Here is a 17,887-nt window from a genome sequence, read left to right as displayed (position 1 = left end):
TCCACTAATCTCACTAACCTCCACCCGAGGGAAACGTTAATAATCCGTTCAGGCTCACTTTCAGTATTGATAACTGTCTTTCGATGTGTGAAAGGGAGGAAGAGTTAACCAGGGCGCAGCGTCTGAGTCGGCTCTGAAAAAAAAAAGTCACTTTTGTAGAAATGGCTTAAGATTTCCTATGAGCAGTTTTATAGTTTCTCATAGTTTGAGAAAAGAAAAAGAGAGAGAGAAATCGAGTATATCTACTGAACTACGTGTTCGAAGTTTAATGTGAAGAGTCTATTTGTTCTTATTAACTGATCACTCTGAATTTCTTCTTGACGGCTACCACCCAGATTTTTTTTTTTAATTGCATCAACTTAAAACTAGAAAATCCGATCCTAATAGGTAAATGTTTTTCAATAATCGTTATGCATCTGAGTTCAAACTTCGATAAACAACTGTGTTGCGACGTCAGAACGCCATCAACAAAACCATGTGATAGGAACTGTATGCTGTTATATGACAAACTTCTGGCAGATTAATGCTTCAAAACTATTTAAATTGATGTCATTACTTGAAGATATAATGAATTTATTGATTTGATTCTATGTCGTATGTGATGCATTTAGACCCTTCTAAGAAATGCGAAGTTTCTTTTTTCTCCAATTGGTCATAAAAACTTTTTGCGATTTCAGTTAAAGAGCGATGAGGGTTATAACTCAGCATCGTACGTTATTGCTCATGTCTCTTTGAGATGCAGAAACGTAAACGTTTTCTTGGTTACCTGCAGCTAGAGTATCGATCAATGTTGTAGTAACGTTTATCGCAACGACCGGAGCTTTAATACTACACGAGGCATGGTCGTGGGTGGATGTGGTGTTTTGCGGTTGCTGTTGTACCTGTCATTCCCACAAAGTAACCATATGGCACCCGAAAGAGTTGATTTACAAGCATATAAGCACAGGTAATAGTTTAAAGCCTTATTATAATATTTGAACATTTAAATACTTTGTCAATTAAATCAGTGTTTTTATTGTTCAAGAAAAAAAGGATACAATTTTTATTAATTTTAAGTGACTTGGATATTTTTGTTATTTTCTTAAAGCAGGAGAGATAACTCTCATTGTCGAATTCAAAGATTCCGCCGAGAAGTACTTAGTAAGAAATTGCACGTGTAATTTTTCTTTCTTTTTTTTTTTGATAATAAATCAGTTGTGCAGTCTGTTTAAAGTGTGTCATGATAGATATTTTAGCATTTATGGAGAAGTACTGCTGTTATTCGTGTTAATGATATACGATTCTTTCAATATTACTGCTGCCGTTTTAATGACCAAAGTTATTCTTTATGCTTTTTTTTTTTTTTATGAAATATGTTTGTATTTTTAGTGACCAGTGAACAAAACATCAAGAGAAAAAAAAGTTATTAGTGTTGAAATGGGTAAGTAAAATTTATTTGCTTACAACCCATGCTTTTTTATTTATTTTTTTAAATCCCGTCTCAAAGGATGTTTAAGTTTTTACCAGATTTGCGGTATAGTCACGTGCTATATGATTCACCCTCATTATAGTTGAAATGAACAAAATGGGTGTGCTTTTGATTTCAGATTATTATTTATTTGCTGCAGTCTATAACATGCATCAGTAACCAGTAGCATGCAGTAGAGCTCTGCTCTTAGGCACTATAACTTTTCGTAATGATATTCATGTAGATTGACAGGGAATATTCACTTGTTTGCTAGAGATACAAAGTTAAGAAGAGTTATAAGGATTGTCGCTAGTGAAACCTCTCTTCAGGAAAATTTAAATAGGTACATGGTGTTGCTGTTGTTTGAAATCCTGAGGTGTACAGCTGTATACTCTAGTGATAGAATTGTTCCAGAAAGTGGATGAGATTGGGATCTGGGTGTGATGGTTAATATGTCCTGAAGTTTAGTAGGTACATTGCAAGTGTTGTGAACAACACTCTGTAGTGTTGAGTGCATGCTGCCAAAGGCAGAGATAAGGAGTTGGTTATACCACACATGAAGTTTTGTATGCAAATTTAGTCACCTGGTTTTCATTTTAATGTGGAAATTCTGTAAAGAGTCTAGAAATGAGTGAACAAGACAATATCAGAACTCTGGAATGTGAATGCTGGTTATTAATAGAGGTTGAGGAAATGTGAATTGCAGAGGTTTGTGGATAGGATGGAAAGAGGTGATACAATAGAGATGTTTAAATTATTAAGGACTCTGAGAAGGAGAGAACAAGATGCCATCCTGGGAGTTGCATAAAGGATTAATGAAGAAGGGAGTGAGGAATCAATTTTTTATGGAGAGTGATGGGTGAACAGAATGCATTGACAAAATGTTTTGAATACCAAGAGTGTGAATTTGCAGCATATGTTGAACTAACAAACTTTTATGGATTCATGTTTTTGTGTTGATTCCATGTGTTTCTCAGTAATAATAATAAATTATAAATCTATTCCACCTGGCAGCATATCTCTTTGCTGCCAGGTGGAATAGATTTGCTCCTCTTTGTTAAAAGCTTCCCCAGTGAAAAAGTTATTTTAAAGCTTTTCTGATTAGTAGGAATCAGTGGTTCTGAAAAAAAGCATAAGGTACTAGATGCTTTAATTGGTAATGAAATTTTTAGTTGTGTTCATAATTGACAAACATTTTGTTTTGATTCATAAAATACATCAGCAAAGTTAACAGTAACAGCATGGCCAGTGAAAAAATAACTAATCCATGCTACTTTCTTTTAATTAAAAAAAAATATTATTGTTACTATACACACCTCTAAGGAGGCCACCTCCAAATTAGCATCTTTTGAATTTGATGCCAGGGACAACTGTCATATTGCAGTATTCTGCTGTGTAACATTTAAACCTTTCATCTGTTTTAACTTTCTGACAGAGTTTGAATTTGATAAACAGATTTCATACTAAAACATCTTTCAGTTTTATCGAGGATTTTTGAACATTGAGATCATGATGCTCCTCACCTATAACTAGTACTTGTTAGCTATGCTTAACATAAACTGTAGCTATGCCTATATTACCTGATCTTTTGAATTCAAACATTAAATAAATTAATTATTGTCCTAATTATTTAAAGAGAAATAAGAAATATAGCTTGGCATCCTGAAAAAGTAGGAGACCAAGCATGTTTTTCCTTTTAGAACTTTAAATGGATATATAAAAGTTTTAAGACTTCTTTTAAGGCTTTGGAACTTCAAAAGTAAGACATAATGACTGCAAAATGGATCAATAGACTCTGCAGTCATTGTCTTTTGCTGTACCATAAACTTATTTTCCACTTTTGAGATGAGATATCAAAAGGAAAAGAGGAGATATGATAGATACCAAGTTAGTTAAGAAATTCTCTTGGATTAATACAGAAGAAATTATAAAAAGAGTGGATGTTAAGATAGGAAAAACAAGAGGTCATCCTTGGAAGTTGTATAAAGATGTTGTATGAAGAAGGGTGTGCAGAGTTATGTGGAGAGTTGTTAGCAAGTAGAATGCATTGCCTGAGTGCATTGTGAATGCAGGTAGTGTAAATAACTTCAAAGCTCATTATGATATGTTGCTGGTTGAATAGGTCTTCTACAATGATTCTGTTGACTCTATGGAGGTTACCAAAAATAATAATAATATAGTTATTACACTTACTCTTTAAGCCTCTTTTATATACTGCGACAATAATTCTCTTGGTCAATTCATCATCATCATATATTGTCATTTTCCTTTGAATCATTCTAAAGATGTCAAACTGCTTCATAACGAAATAAATTCAAATGTGGAGTTATGTGGAGAGTTGTTAGTGAGTAGAATGCATTGCCTGAGTGCATTCTACTCTAATTGTAGTTGAGTAGGTCTCCTACAATGAGTCTGACACTATGGAGGTTACCAAAAAAAAAAAAAAAAAAAATAATAATATGGTTTACACTTACTCTTTAAGTCTCTTTTATATACTGCAACAATAATTCTCCTGGTCAAATAATCATCATCTGTCTACTCCCAAAGTTTCATACACTATTCATGACTTATTTTTAATGGTATTAACAACACTAAACAAAAGCAGTTAATAAATCATCTTTTTATAAAATAGTTCGTTTGGTGTTGTTAATATTGTTAAAAATAAGTCATGAATAACCGTCAACACTTAAGCTTATCTGTTTGTTTCATACACTAGAACAGTGGTTCCCAACCTTTTTCCACTTGTGTACCCTTTTAAACCCATTTCTATAAATTGTACTCCTTGTTTTTAAAATAGCGGTGATTCAAACTTAACATTTATTGTTTCATAACTAATGTTTTGCATTTTGTTTACTTTACTTGTTTTTCCACCATTACTGATTATTTTTCATGTGCCCCTGCACGGCACATCGTGTACCCCCCCGGGGGTACGTGCACCATCGGTTGGGAACTGATGCACTAGAAATCATGTTTTGAGAGACACTTTTGTACACCCACCTATAGTGTGGAAGGAAGGGGAGAAAAACTACCATTTTTCACTACCTCCTAGTCAAACAGAATGGCAAGGTACATATTTTATATTTCTTCTTACTTTACTTAATATCTTAATTGAGCTCAAAATTTGACTTCAGAAGGAAAAGTAATATAGGGATATCTCATTTCATCAACTTAGTGAATACTATCTTTCAGTTTTTGTCTGGAGATGACGCAGACTAATGATTAATGAAAAAAATTAATTTATGGATGCTATTCCAATTGAAAGGTGCACAAAAATAGCTGCACTTATTTGTCCCATAAAAGCTGAGTATGATTATTTCATTTGCTTATAAATCATTTTTTGGATGAAAAAATTGCAGACTGTAGATGGACTGAAAAGATTGGCATCTTTTATAAACCAAAATTTTTTCATTTTGATGAAAGATAATATATCTTATTTTAAATGACAGTGATATTCTGTTTGCATTCACAGTCTGATTTAGTATCACACTTAACTGTTCAGTTTCACTTGATGTAGTCATTCTTTTTTGTTGAAAAAATCAAACTCAATGCTGATTTGGATAGCAGAATTCAGAGATGGATCTATATATATCATGTAGGTAAAGGAAGTAAAAAGTGAGGATGTCCTGAATATTCAGCATTTCTTTGGTATTCAGCGAAGTCAGTATGTTTTTCAAATATTTAGTTTCTACTGAATCAGTAGAAAGATTTTGTATTTGGCCAGCTAAAGCAGAAAAATTCTTATTACATGTGTAATACAAACTCAAATTGGAAAATCTTTTCCTTTTCTTGCAGCATTTCATATAAAGACTTGTTTGCTTGCTATAGGCATTTTCTTTGGTTTATATGTATAATATAAATATTTGTTTATATTATAAATATTAAAATATGTCTTAAAATATTGAAAGAGTACAGTTTTGACTAAATAATAATGCAAAAAGCAATTTGGACATTTTACAGTTTATATGAAGATTCAAAATATGCAAACAACAAAATATTTTTGTGATACAGGAAAAAAGGAAGCACGTAGCCATGATTGATCATGCAAAAAAAAAATCCCGCATGCATAGCAGTGATTTCGTAAAACAAAATGAAACTGAAATATCAAACCACAATGTCAGAACCAGTATGCAGTCAGAAGTTAAGTAAATCCACAAGAACAACAAATGTTATTTGATGTTACTGAATAATCTAAAAAAAAAAAAAAAAAATGCAATGCAGTGACTAACAGGTAAAATATTTGCATTACAGTATGGATGAAATGATTGCATTGAATAACAGGCATGCTCAATTATTCAAAAAAAAAATTATTATTATTATTATGTGACACCTCCAGGGAGTCCAAGGACTCACTGTGGGGAGACATACTACTCTACTTCACTAAATACATCTCATGCTCTCCACTACTAAATTCTCCAACTACAATGCTACTACCATCCACACCATCTATTGCCCATCATCACCAACAGTTCTGAAGGCTGATTTGTCTGTATGCGAGATGAAAAACCCGAGTTTCCGGGAGAAAAAACCCTGCTACCACTGTATGAGATCGGCTAACTCACCTTCAACTGAAAAAATTCGATATAAGGATCCACTTGTCATGACGAGGATCAAACCCAGGTCTTTTCCAATCGAAGGGTGCAATGTTCCGGTATTCTTCCAATTGTGCTATGGCAGCTACAAATTCTAAAGCTAATGATTAAAGTTATTCTGTAATATAAACCACTACCTTATTAATCAAATGTTTTTCAGAAGGGGGAAATATTTATAAAGAAACCAAACAGTAAGCTTCTCTCAAAAAATGCCAAAAAGTTTGTTTTCCTACATCATAATTTATTGCAAATTCATTTTGATTAATAAATTGATAATTACTTTCTATATTTTGCAATTTAAAATAAATGTTCCTTAATAATTTTATTTTGTTATGTGAGGAAATAAATGCAGTATTTGTTCAGATTTTATTTCTTTTTACTTTTTTTTTTTTTTAAGAAATGTTCTCTATAAAATTTAATGACAGTTTATTTTATACTGAAATGGAGAATGTTAAGGATATAACCATATTTTATAGCTGCATGTGTAAAGAAACTTAAAAGTTTTGAAAAGCAGAGAGCTTATGAGAACAGAACTCTGCACAGTAGCTAGTATATTTGTATTGATTATGTTTCACTGGCCTAATAGGTGTTATGAACCATTTGCTCTCATCATATACCCATACAGAGAGACAAGCCACTGTTAAATATACCATAGCAATCCTATGTCAAAAATTTAATTCATCATAAGTGAATTCTTGTTTAGGCACATAATCAAATATTAAATACTGTATAGAGTAAAAAGACTATAATTGATATTTTATAGCCAGATGTAGAAAATCACCAAGTTTCAAAAATTTACCAGAGTTGATCAGAAAGTTATGTTTTCTTATGGTCTAGAAATTTTTTTTACATTTGGCAATAAAATGTGGATGGATTCATAATATCCTCTTTCAGTATCTTACTAATGCCAAATTTTTGCATTTTTTTTTTTTTTTTGCATTTTCATATGGTTACATGGTCAGATGAAGTATTATTTCACACAATTTTCAGTGTTTCTTCATCCTGCAATTTAGCACCAAATATTTCACCAAAGTATGCTGAATTAAATTTTATAAACAAATGTTTTGAATAAAATATATACATGCATTACAATTTTTTATCAATTTTTAATTAGTGTATTTTTTCCCCAAAAAAAACATTTTGTTTATAAATTTAATACAGTATGCTTTAGCTGAGTATTCAGTGCTTTAGAATTCCAAACCAAATATTTGATTTAGTTATTCTGCCAAATCATGGTTCAATTCATCCCTAATGAAAAGTATTTTGGATATCTTATGCAATTTGTTCCTCTGTTGGAGATAATTTTGCTCCAAGAAGAGGAACATAATTTTTAATTAATATCTAGAAGTGAATACATTATAACTTTAAGATTTTCATGGTTTCTTAGAGTAGGTAATCATCTAACTGCCCTTTAGTGTGTTAGGCTCAATGACATAGCCAAGTAACTTCATGTGAATCTAAGTAATGCTTTGATAGGACAGTTAATCTTATCTGCATATGATGCAGTGTATGTTCAATTGCATTTATTTTCAGGTGATTTGTTGGTTTGTCTATTTTATTGGATTAAAAACCTGAGTTTTTGGGAGGAAAAATTCTCATCTCTATATGAGATTAACTTTCTTTCACTTAAAAATACCTTTTATAAAGGTTCGTGTTTTGCTATAGCACTGGATGTCTAGGAATAGTAATTAACTTTTTTTATTATTAAGTTATTAATAGCCATAGAAAGAAGAGAAATTATCAATCCATTATTTCATAGCCAGATACTTAAATATGAAACTAAACAGTTTTTAGAAATTGGTCAGAGAGCTTATGAGAATATGCCCTTCATTATCAGCACCTTTGTATGGTACCACTTATGACTCAAACTCTGTCCAGGAGCCTACATGTTTATCTTTTATTAGTGCTTGCAATTAATGTTTCACTGGCTTGACAGCAGTTTCAAATTGTTTGCTCTCATTAGAGACCAAACAGTCAAGGAAAAGTAATAACTAAAAAAAAAAAAAGTTCCTAAAAGGCCTCAATTTGATATTGTAAATTACAATGTCAAATTAAGGCCTTTTAGGGACTTTTTTAAATAGAAATAAGGGATATTATAAATCCATCACTCATAGTCAAATCATTGAATTTTTAAACTGTTTTAGTTTTACATGAAATTACTTACAGTAATGCCAGATTAATGATATAGAAATAAAGGATAACTTATGATAAACTGAAGCCTTTTTGGCTTTTCCCTACTTCAGTTATTAGTTGATATTTTACCTGGATCATCAAGGCATTGTCATTTTCATAGATACAAGGATATGAGATGTACATGAACACACAGGCATAGCAGCAGGAAGGCAAACACAGACTGAGTTTGAAATGGCATGATTCTACATTCCAAGGTGATCTTGATCTTCTGCTGATAGTCACATGATACTTTTCCATGTTTGAGATGGACCTATATTTATTCATAGGAGAAAGAGGAAAATGTACAACTATGACAGATACAAAATAGTGTCAGTGGCAGGGTCTGCAACTTCAGAGCAACTGTAGAATAGATATGGATATATTTTCTATGTTCATGTATTCAAATATTGGCTGTCCTTCCAGTTCGATCAAAATATTTTTATGTGCAGGAGCAAGAAATACTGGAGACACCAGGATAATCTAGGTAATAGAGAATCTTTTTGAGAATTGTAGCTGGGGTAGCTTAAGAGACAAAGTGGGATAAGTGAGAGCAGACCTTTACATGCCTTTTAAGCAATGTGGGGGAACCAGGGGGATTCTGGTCTAATGTTCATCCCTCCCCTTCTAATGGTATACATTCCATTAGTAATCTACATGGATACCGACTGAACAAAGATCGGCTGGCAATTTTGGATGAAGCCAATCAAATTGCATTATTGGCTTAAACCAAAAATAAAATAATGGTAAAACATGACAGAATTTCATGCTGACTGAGGTGTTTAACACCTCAGTCAGCTTTGTTAAATAAGATCGCTGCTGCTTTCAGGGAGCCAGAGCAAACAGTGAAAAGTCAGCTATCAGAACAAACCCTAATTCAGCATTAGGACTGTTACCAGATTGACATAATATCTCTATTACTGAAACAAAGAACACAAAAATAGGTAAGGATTCTACTATGCAATAAATACAATGTTATATTTAGTCCATAATAATCAGGGAAAAGAAGGAATAGTCATAGTATTCAACACTAAATATGAGCATAATCTTCTTGAATGGCAGGCAATATCATGTAAAGTGATGTGGGAAAATATTACAATGTTGAACTGGACAATGAGACTTATTTGTGCCTGTAGTCATGCAGAATTCTATGGAAGAATTTTTTGAGGCATTAGAGAAGGCAGCTTATACAAAGAAAACAAAACAAAAAAAAGTTCATCCCTATTGGAGATCTAAATAGCAGAGTAGGAAATGAGAACTAGACATATAGAAATGTTGATGGAAATTTTGGAGTAAAGAGCAAAGCTAATTATAATGGTAAGTACCTGCTGGATTTCTGCTCAGGACATGAACTGGTCATTAAAAAATCAAGTTTCACCAGCATGAGAACTATGTAAATATTATTCAAGAAAAAAAATTAAAGAGTTTGAAAAAGATTCAAACCTTGGAGACTCATTGGCAAACTCTGAAGAAGATGTTGATTGATTCAGTCAGAGAGGTATGTGGTGAGGTTGTCTGCAAGGATAGGATAATCAGATCACAGTGATGGACTGAGGAAATTTTAGAAGCAGTCAAAGAAAAGAAGAAAGCATATTGAAAGTTCCTCACAAGTAATTTAACTTGTGCTCTGAGAGAATACAGGGGAAAATGTAAGATAGAGGAGCACTATGTAAAACTAGCTAAACAAAAGTCATCGAAAGACTTTGGTAAGAACACCTAGAAAATAAAATATATCAGAAAGGTGGCAAAATATTATTATTAAGAGAGACCACCAGGGAGTCACGGACTCATTAAGGGAGGCAACATACTACCCACGATAGCCTTGGGCCAGCTATCTCTGATTGGGTACCAGTGGAGATTGAACTGCCCATTCAGTCTCCATAAGTTAGATAGGGCTATAACCGGCCTCGCCTACTCCCTATACAGGAATAAAAAGGCGTTAGCAGACATGCTACCCACGCAAGCTTTTCATACCTGTCTTGAATTCATTCACACTACTTGTACACACTATCAAATGGATCCAAAGCACCACTTTATGAGAGAAAAATCTAGTTATCATCACCTTCTTGATGGCATTTATTCTTCAACTTCCTCATCTTCCATGAAATGAAAAATTCTATCTGTTGATATTCTGTATTACCCTTTCAGAAGTTTGCAAGTCTCCATTATATCACTCCTCTTTATCTAATTTACTAGTGTCTGTAGTCTACAAATTCTCAGTCTTTCTTTATAATCAGTATTTACCAATCCTGATATTGTCTGTAACATTCTCTTTTGCACTCTTTCCACTGTATCAGAATTGCCATGGAAATCAGGAGACCAGACCTGTGCACAGTAGTCCAAGTGAGGTCTTATCAAGGTCATGTAAAGAGGCAAAATGACTTCTTTATCTTTTCATGTCAAGGTTTGTTTCAACATTGCAATTAGAGGATTTGTAATATGGCCCTTAAACTTCAACTTCCTATCTACTAAAACTGCAATTAGCCTGATCTCTTTTAGCATAATCCTGCAATATAATATGACATTGGATATCTCATTGCATCAAAGTGGATGATTTTACATTTACTAACATTGAACTGATAGCCAGTTTCACATGCCCATGTTTCCAGCCTATTCAAATCGTTCTGCATGTACTGCATGTAAATAGCTGTAAGTCACCTGTCAAATCCTCAATGTCATTAATGTATAGATTACATAACAATGAACCAAGGACTGATCCTTGTGATATACCACTGGTTACCTTAAATCTTGCAAACTCACACCCTCCATATACTGCCATTTCTTGATATCTGTCAGACAGCCATCCTCTTATCCAAGCCAATATTTCATAATCCAATCCCATGTTCTCCAATTTATGCAACAGTCTTCCATGCTGTATTCTGTCAGAAGGCATAGCAAAACCAAAAAGTACCATAGTGTATCCATTCCCCTTGTCTAACTTGAAGGCAACGTTATTATAGAATGTGAACAAGTTGCTCAAATGTGACTTTCCTTTACTAAACCATGCAGATTCTCTGTGCAAGTCCTAACTAACTTTTCTAAAATCTTCACCACTCCAGATTGATAGGTCAATAGTTGGATATATCAGTCTTTACACCACCCTAGTGCAATAGATTACCATATGTTCTTTCCATTGCTATGGAATCTTCCCCATTCTGAGACAAATTATATAGCCCGATCAAAGGTATAGCCAGTTCAGCTGAACACTCTTTTAACATCCATAATGATATCCCAACAGTTCCTATTGCTGAAACAGCTCTAAAATCTCCTCCGTGTATACCTGAGTTTCTTTATCCAATGAAGAGCTAGTAGTGTTGCAATGTTGCATCGACTAGGTTTATAGTTTTAGACAAGCTGGGCATGAATTAGCTGAACAGCCTCTTCAGCATCTGTCACTTGCATGCTATCTGTATTCAGTAGTGTTATTCTTTGACATTCATTCTTTCTTTTGCTTGCAGCATAATGATAAAATTCTTTTAGGTTTTCTTTAGTGTGCAGTGCCAATTTCATTTCATACTCAAACTTAGCTTTCCATGCAGTAGTTGTGACCCTTTTATCCTACTCCTTATAATTTTCATAACTGACATCATCATCCTTGTGCACACAATATTCCTTCCACATCATCTTTTTCTTATGATCTCTTGCTTAATAAGATTATGCATCCATTTTACTCCTACCCATTTATTCTTTGAACTATAGAGACACATTTTGATATTGCACCATTTAGGTATTTTTTAAACACTTCCCATGCACTGTTAGTATCCTTCCCATCCAACAACTGAACCAGCATACTCCTCAGTTGGTCATAAATTCCTGCTTTGTAGTTCAGTCTGTAACCTTTTCTGAATGGAACATTTCAAAAACTTAGCCACTTCTCAAGTAAATACCATGTGATATCACTGTCATCAACCAGAGGCAGAAGATCATGTCTTTAACTGACCCCCTCCCCCGACATTATAATTACATCTAACACTCTTTGACCTCAAGTTCCTTCTGTCACATGCTGCTTGAGGAAGTTATCACATAGCAACTCAGTAAATTCAGTTTTATTTTGCTCATGACATTTCACTGCTATCCAATCAATGCTCAAGTAATTAATGTCCCCCCATTATGAATACTCGTTTCGCAATGATCATCTTTATTTGATAATGCACATGTTCGTCACTAGTAACCAATCCACTAGGTCTGTAATAACACTCTGCTATTTGATCTGGTTAGACTCCACCTCATGTCAGTTTGCTTTGAACTCACTGCCACACGTGATAAACTATTACTAGTATCGCAGTCATAGGTCTCAATTCTAACTTGATTCAAGTAATCTAATAGCATTAGCAGCAACTGCTCCTCTCCTATTCTTCCTAAAAATAAGTTACTCTTTACACTTGGTACCAGTTAGTATGTCTGCCTCTGATAGCGAGGTCTCACTAATGCCTACAATTTAAGGTCCCACCATATTCACAAAGACAAGAAACTCCACCCCTTTGTTTCTTACACTTCTAGCATTCGTGTACCAATATAACAAATTATTATTATTATTCCTGATACCTCCAAGGAGTCCAAAGACTCATCACAGGAGGACACCTACAGCTGTCTCAACCACTACACCGAATCTCTACTACAAATCATCTCCATCAACGCCATCTACCGCCCACCTCCACCACAACTAGTATTTTTTGTCTGTAAATTGCGTGTGTTCTGAAGGGCCGATTTGTCTGTATGCGGGATGAAAAAACCCTGCTACCTCCGTATGAAATCGGCTAACTCACCTTCGATTGAAATTGTCCAGCTAAAGATTCCTCCCGTCGCGATGAGAGTCGAACTTAGCCTATTCCAATCGAAGGGCGCAATGTACCGTCGTTCTTCCAATTGTGCTACGAAGGCAAAAATTATCGATTGGTAAAATCCACATCACTTTATCAGCGAACTTTATGTTGTTCAAAATACTTTATCTGAATGCATTTTTGTAGACTGCATGGCACATTTGGCAACTATCAGATCTCTGTTCTTATGTAGTGCCTTACTTACGCAGACATCTTTTGAACATGCTTGAGAAGTCTGAACTGACAAATGCAAAATCATTCTCTCCTCCTTAATTTCAGTGAAATTATCTACAGCTGTGTTAGGAATAATTGCTTTAATTTGTCGATGTTTTGACCTTCATATTAATGTCATCATCTGGACTATACCCACACACATATACAAAGACAAACTATATTACATTTCAAACAGTATGCTAAAGTGACAATGATTTGATCAGCTGTTATTCTACTGACCTGACCTCTAGCAAAAAAAAAAAAAAAAACTACATCAAAACTATATTCTATTTATAACATCATCAGAGAACAAATTCATATAGATAGTTTTAATACAGCAAGGGGTGCGCAGCAGCTAGGTCTCAGGAGAAGCTAAAGCTGCTATCAACCAAACGCAAGTGATCGAACTAAAATGCTCCCAAATTTCTGCCCTAAAGGATCCCAAATATTTTTAGACTTGGCCCCAGGTAGGAAACCTGGGGCCAAGTCTTAAAATATTATCATTTAATATTGAAGGTTTCTCCATTGTCAAGCAAGATCTCATTGCAAATATTTCCAGAGATAATGACTGTGATGTACTGCTCTGCCTGCAAGAATCTCACAGAGGAGAAGGTGCTGCAAGACCTTACATCCATGGCATGAAACTCATCAAAGAAATACCCTACAATAAATATGGTAGTGCAATATTTACAAAACTTGATCCCGTCGTCCATTGACTCAACGAACAAAAGAAACATTGAGATTATTACGATCACATTTAAAAATATCTCAATCACCTCAGTCTATAAACCACCAGAAAAAGCTTTTTCCTTCCCTGACATCCTCCTCAATAATAATGCATACATGACTAATGTTGTATTAGGTGACTTTAACAGCCATAGTGTTAACTGAGGTTATACAAAGTCCAACGAAGATGGAGAACTTGTTGAAAAATGGGCTGAAAACCTTTCTCTAAACCTGATACATAATCCAAAACTCCCTGCATCTTTCAACAGTGGCAGATGGAAGCAAAACTATAACCCTGATCTCATATTTGTTAGCTCAAAAATATCCATCTGTGTTAAAAAGGTTTTAAATCCGATTCCACATACTCAACATAGACCTATCAGATCTCTGTTCTTATGTAGTGCTTTACTTACGCAGACATCTTTTGAACATGCTTGAGAAGTCTGAACTGACAAATGCAAAATCATTCTCTCCTCCTTAATTTCAGTGAAATTATCTATAGCTGTGTTAGGAATAATTGCGTTAGGAAATAATTGTGTTAGGAAACCTATAATGCTTCAATTCAACCCAGCAATTATGCCTAACACAGTCCCTTACAGACTACGATTTAATTTCCAAACGCTAATTGGAAGGGTTTCATGGAAGATCTTGATCGCTGCATAGAACAAGTCCCTCCAAACCCTCAAGAGTATCCTGAATTCATAAAAATACCAAGGAAAATCTCCACCAAACACATCCCCCAAGGATGCTGCACAAACTACATTCCAGGCCTTTTGAGTGACATACAAGTCCAGTATGCTGATTACATACAACTTTACAAGACCAAACCCCTTCTCAGAAGAGACTATCCAAGCAGGAGAAAAATTATGCTCCAAGATAGCAGAGGAAAGGCATTCCTCATGGAAAAAAGAAATAGAAACCCTTGATATGACCCATAGTAGCAGAAAGGCATGGAACTTTATCAATAGAATTAGGAAGGATTTCACTAAGCCATATGAGCATCTGCTAATCAAATTGCTCACCAGCTGCTGCTGAATGGAAAATTCACTAAAAAGCACACAAAAAGTAAGATACTTAGAACCCCAAGTGAGGAACAAAATATGATTAACTCAGATTTCACCATCACTGAACTAAACGCTGCCATAAACCTATTAAAACCTAGAACATCTGCAGGCCTTGATGAAGTCTGTAATGAACAGATTAAACATTTTGGAACCAGGACTAAAGAGTGGTTATTAAACCTATACAACACTTGCCTCAGAACCCTAAGGATACCAACTATCTAGAGGCATGCCAAAGTGGTGGCCTTTCTGAAACCAGGGAAAACTACAACAAAGCAAAAAATTACAGACCTATATCACTACTCAGCAACCTCTTTAAACTCTACGAACGATTAATTTTGAATAGGGTACAACCCATAATCGAACCACATCTTATTGCTGAGCAGGCTGGCTTTAGACCAGGCAAATCCTGCACATCACAAATTCTCAACCTCACTCAATATATAGAAATAACTGCAGCATATGATACCATAAACCATCTCGCACTCAGAAATAAAATATACAGAATAACTAGAGACTATCGCCTTGTCCTCCTGATCCAATCGCTCATGGAAAACAGATGCTTTTACGTGGACCTGGGGGGGGTAGGAAGTGTGTTATCATCATTACTTTTCAACATCTACGTCAATGATCTCCCCATCTTTCCAGGAACTAGAAATTTTATCTATGCTGATGACACCTTGCCATAGCTACTCAGTCAAAAAATTTCAAGTCCATTGAAACTACTCTATCACTTGCCTTTAAATAGTCTAACCATATACTATACCAGCAATCAACTAAAACCAAATCCCTTGAAAACCCAGACTGGCCTTTTCCACCTTAACAATAAGGAAGTTACAGATTTCTTGGGAAGGCTCTAATATAGAACATTCCTGGAACCCAATCTACCTTGGTGTGACTCTTGATCGCACCCTCTCATATAAAACCCACATAGAAAAAACAAAGGCAAAAGTGTATGCAAGAAACAACATACTAAGAAAGCTTACCTCCTCGAAATGGGATGCAGACCCTAGCACACTGAGATCTTCTGCCTTGGTCCTTTGCTATTCTTCTGTTGAATATGCCTGTCCAGTATGGGCCAGATCCTGCCATGCTGAAAAACTTGATCCAGCATCGAATGAAAGCTGCTGCTTAATTACAGGATACCTGAAACCAACACCACTAAAAGACCTGTATACTTTGGCTGGTATTGCACCCCCTTCAATTCGAAGATCTGCATTCTCAGCTGATGAAAGAAGCAGACAAATGAATGATGAACGCCACCCACTATTTGGCCAGACCGCAGTGTCCTAAAGACTAAGATCCCGACATAGCTTCCTGGCAACTGCTGAACCACCTAAAAACCTCACAGAGACAAGACTTCAGCAATGGCTTACACTATACCCTGAAAATAATACTGGTATTCCAACAGCCGAACATCTTCCACGTGGTTCCCACTTGGACTGGAATACTTGGAAAAGCCTCAACAGACTTCGAACGACAGGACGCTGCAAACAAAACCTTATAAAATGGGACTACCTAACTGGCCCCAGACAATTGTGAGTGTGAGACAACTCAGTCCATGGAACACTTTCTTTCTTGTCCCTTTCTTCCATCGCCTTGCACAAAAGAGGACCTTATATCCCGCACAGAAAGAGCAGTTGATTGTGCAAGATACTGGAGGAACATTTGACCATATTTATTGTATATAAGTTATGTATAGTTTCCTTTTTTTCATATTTAATTATTATTCCCTGTATAATTCACCTACCAAATCTAAGCTGATCTCATTGTAATGTATCCTAATTTGTTGTAAATCATATTGTACCACTTACTTACCACTGTACTACTTGTGTTTGGATATGAAATAAATAAAATACAGAAGAATTGGTGCCCTAATCCATAATTTAACGAGAGTGTTATTATATTAAAGTTAAGATCCAAGTTACCTAGTCTTAATTATAATTAACTCTTAGACCAAAAGGTTAAGTGGATAGAATATGTGCCATCCAAATTCTTGTGATTTTTAGACCACCATTATTGTTAAGATTAGGGTAGCTGATAAGAATTTCACAGACCTCCTTAAATTCACTCTCATACCACATTTTGGTGTGATGTAAACAACAGGTGGCTTTCTAGTCAGTCTATGTAGCATATTCAGGGCATGATCAGAAAAGCCAGATTTACCATAGTTATTAAATTTAATGTGCCAGTTATGTTCCTTTTTTTGGATAGGAATTGTGCATCCTGTTTCGCCTATATATATGGCAAATTACACACAAAATTCTGGAGGGTATTGAAAATGCTTAGAAATGAAGGAAAGAGAATTTAAAAAAAAATCAGATGATAGATGTGACTTGAGAACTGAAAGTAAAAGATATATTGTGTTATTAGATGTCAGGAGTAATTACTTGGAAAGATTGCGAAATGAAACAAGCAATGACATGATGGTAGTAAATATTGAAGAGGTGTAATTAGGAGGGAGTACCTATCAATCCTTGAGGTAGAAAAAACCATCAAAACCCTGAAATGTAGAAGGACAAACTGGATAATGGAGGTATAACAGTTTTTGAGTGGATGTGCTGCATAATTCAGAAGATGTTGTTTTGAAGGTTGAGTTCTAGATGATTGAGGAACTGTCTCAAAGCATCCATCTATAAAAAGAGAAATAAAACTGAATGTGAGAATTTGTAGGGAGAACAATCTCCCTATGCAGCGTTTCTGGTAAGATTTATTCAAGCATATTCAAGAAAATTTCTAAGAAAAATTGTAGAAGAAAAACTTGGTCAGATTTCCATTTTAAGAGAATATAATTGAGAATCATTGGAATATAACATGATTATATATCTAAGTTTTGTATACCTAGTCTAGCCATAAATACTT

General features: G+C 34.7%; 1 protein-coding gene across 3 annotated transcripts in view; it reads left to right on the top strand.

Moving 5' to 3' along the window:
- The first annotated feature begins 498 nt into the window (after positions 1–498).
- LOC150097663 (solute carrier family 12 member 8) overlaps positions 499–17,887 on the top strand; it is a 280,215-nt gene continuing 262,826 nt past the window's right edge. For all 3 annotated transcript variants that reach the window (XM_090407151.1, XM_090407150.1, XM_090407152.1), the window contains exons 1-2: positions 499–946; positions 1,369–1,420. The gene's annotated coding sequence lies outside the window, so the exon portion shown is untranslated. The remainder of the gene's footprint in view (positions 947–1,368; positions 1,421–17,887) is intronic.

Source organism: Typopeltis vanoorti, chromosome 17 (genome assembly GCF_054136105.1).
Source record: "Typopeltis vanoorti isolate ZY-2024b chromosome 17, IOZ_Tvanoo_1.0, whole genome shotgun sequence".
Taxonomy (NCBI): domain Eukaryota; kingdom Metazoa; phylum Arthropoda; class Arachnida; order Uropygi; family Thelyphonidae; genus Typopeltis; species Typopeltis vanoorti.
This window is presented reverse-complemented; position numbering and strand designations above follow the sequence as displayed.